This window comes from Macaca nemestrina, chromosome X (assembly GCF_043159975.1).
Source record: "Macaca nemestrina isolate mMacNem1 chromosome X, mMacNem.hap1, whole genome shotgun sequence".
NCBI classification, from domain to species: Eukaryota; Metazoa; Chordata; class Mammalia; order Primates; family Cercopithecidae; genus Macaca; species Macaca nemestrina.
Window position 1 is genome coordinate 58512186 of NC_092145.1, and position 2359 is coordinate 58514544.

At 40.4% G+C, this 2359-nt stretch overlaps 1 pseudogene; it reads right to left on the reverse strand.

Annotated features, from left to right (window-relative positions):
* Positions 1–536: 536 nt before the first annotated feature.
* Positions 537–1826, reverse strand: LOC105497496 (S-phase kinase-associated protein 2 pseudogene; annotated as a pseudogene).
* Between the last annotated feature and the right edge of the window lie 533 nt (positions 1827–2359).

The following is a 2359-nucleotide window of genomic DNA, read 5'->3' on the forward strand; positions in this document are numbered from 1 at the left end:
AGGCAAAATTAAAATGCATTTTTCCTATTTCCAGAATAATTGCCTCAAATGCTGCTATCCTATGATTCACTTTCTGTTCAGCTCACAATAAAATAGCGTACTGTTCTTCCAAACTGTCTTATAAGGCACTAGTATAAAATTAAATAGATAAAAATTGCCATATAGGCTATGAAGATTGTTTGCTGGTGGTAACTTTTAAGCTTGATTCTGAATAGACTTAATAAGAAGGGTACTTGAAAGACGTGGCTCAAATTTTTCTCTTTAAGGTGTCTTGAAATTATAGGCTCACTCTCCCCAAATTTCAAAAGGTAAAGCCTTTCAAAAAGGCTTTACCTTATGGGCAAAGCAGTGATAGAAGCTTTAGAGTCATTTCAGAAAAGCACATTGTTTTCCCTCTTAAATCATTCCTTAATACTCGTGGAATGAAGGCAAAGAGAAAACCAAGAATAAAACTAGCCAAGCACTCCAGCAATTGGGCTTCCTGACTATTTTCCCTGTTCCAAAGAAAAGGGAGACACCAGCCTGCAATAAATACTTCATAGACAACTGAACTTTTGCAATGTCAGTCAGCATTTGATGCCCCATATCTCCTAATTCTTCTTGTTGCCGGTAGTTGGCCTGGCAGTAGTAGTTAAATTGGAGCAATTAATCTGTACATTGAGGAAGGGCTTCCTTTAACAGTTGAAGGGCGCTGTCTGGCAGGATTCCAAAGACTTGTAGTGTTTTTAGAGTGGGAATTGCTTCAAGTTCAAGTAAAGTTTTGGGTTTATCATAGCACCGAGTGAGTGATATGTATTGGAGGTAGTTGAGCTGGAGAATATCTGAAAGCAGTCATTCTTTAGCTTTAGCATGACATTATCACTTAAGTTTAGGTGGATATCTAGACCCTCATTGGGGCATCTTCTAATTAAAGTAGAGACATTGGATTTCAGGAGATTCTTTCGGCAGCCGCTGAGATTTAGCTGGGTGATGCTCTCTGACAAATGCGCAACAACCACTTGCACATGCTTTTTCAGTGAAGTCATATCACCAGCAGAGGTTTAGCTCATCCAGTCTGGAACAGCTGGATTAAGAGAATCCAGAACACCCAGAAAGGTTTAGTTGCACTAAATTTGAGTTCTGTGCAAGATTATTGATAATGGAATCTGAAAGCCATAGGTCTTCCAGAAAACTTAGATTCTGCAACTTGGAGCCCCGAGACAGAATGCCATGGAGGGCAGACACATCTATAACTGAGTTCAACACATCCCTCTGCTGTATATGCAGAGGGCTGAAATCTTCAACCAATGGTTGGTCATAAATGATTATTGGCAGTGGAAGGCAACCAACCCAGACGAATCACATCCGGGTGAAGATTTTTACCTGTGAGGTATAAAGTCTGCCATAGAGACTCAACAGACGCTAGGGTAATACCACCTCTTAAAACATCGAAGGCCTTTAGCAGCTCAGTGAGGCACAGACAGGAAAAGATCCCCAAGAGCAGCTCATCTGGAAAGGAGTCCCATGAAACACCTGGAAAGTTCTCTCCATTTAGTTTAGGCCTGTGAATGATCACAGTCTTTATCATTCCTTTTGCTCTTCAATCATTTCCTTGGATGGCTGTGTGATTGGCCCAGGTTTTAGAGCAGTTCCTTGGGGATATTCTTACTGTCTGCCTCCTCCTTCTCCAGGGCAGAGACCCCGATGCCTGCCAGTAGTTCAGAAGTCTTGCTTGAATCCTAACCCCACATGAAGCTGGTGGTAACATTGCTATTCTGGTCTGGAATCTCTTGAAGGTGCTTCTTGTGCACGGCATCTGCAGGTTTGGGAGTTTTAAGTACATGCATTAATTGCACAGCTGCCTGTCTCCTGGATTCCTGCTTTAGTGCACGGCAGCTTCTAGCTTGCTTAGAAACCCAGCAGCTAGATCTATGAACTCTAGCAACATTTCAAGTGTGATGGGCACTCCCTTTTATTGTTTTTTAAGGTCCACTTTTCCTTTCTGGAATTAAAATTATTTATTTTTTTAAGTGTATAAATGTATAAGGTACAAATGTAATTGTGTTACATACATAAATTGCCAAGTGGTGAAGTCAGGGCTTTTAGGTTAGCCATCACCAAATAATGTACATTGTACTCATTAAGTAATCTCTCATTATCCATCCCTCTCACACCCCACTCACTCTTCAGAGTCTCCATTTGTTTATTATTCCACACTCTAAGTCCATGTGTACACATTATTTAGCTCCTACTTATAAGAACATGTGATATTTATCTTTCTGTGTCTGACTTGTTTCACTTAAGATAATGGACAGGTCTGTCCACATTGCTGTGAATGACATGATTTCATTCTTTTTTTATGGCTGAATAGTACTCCATT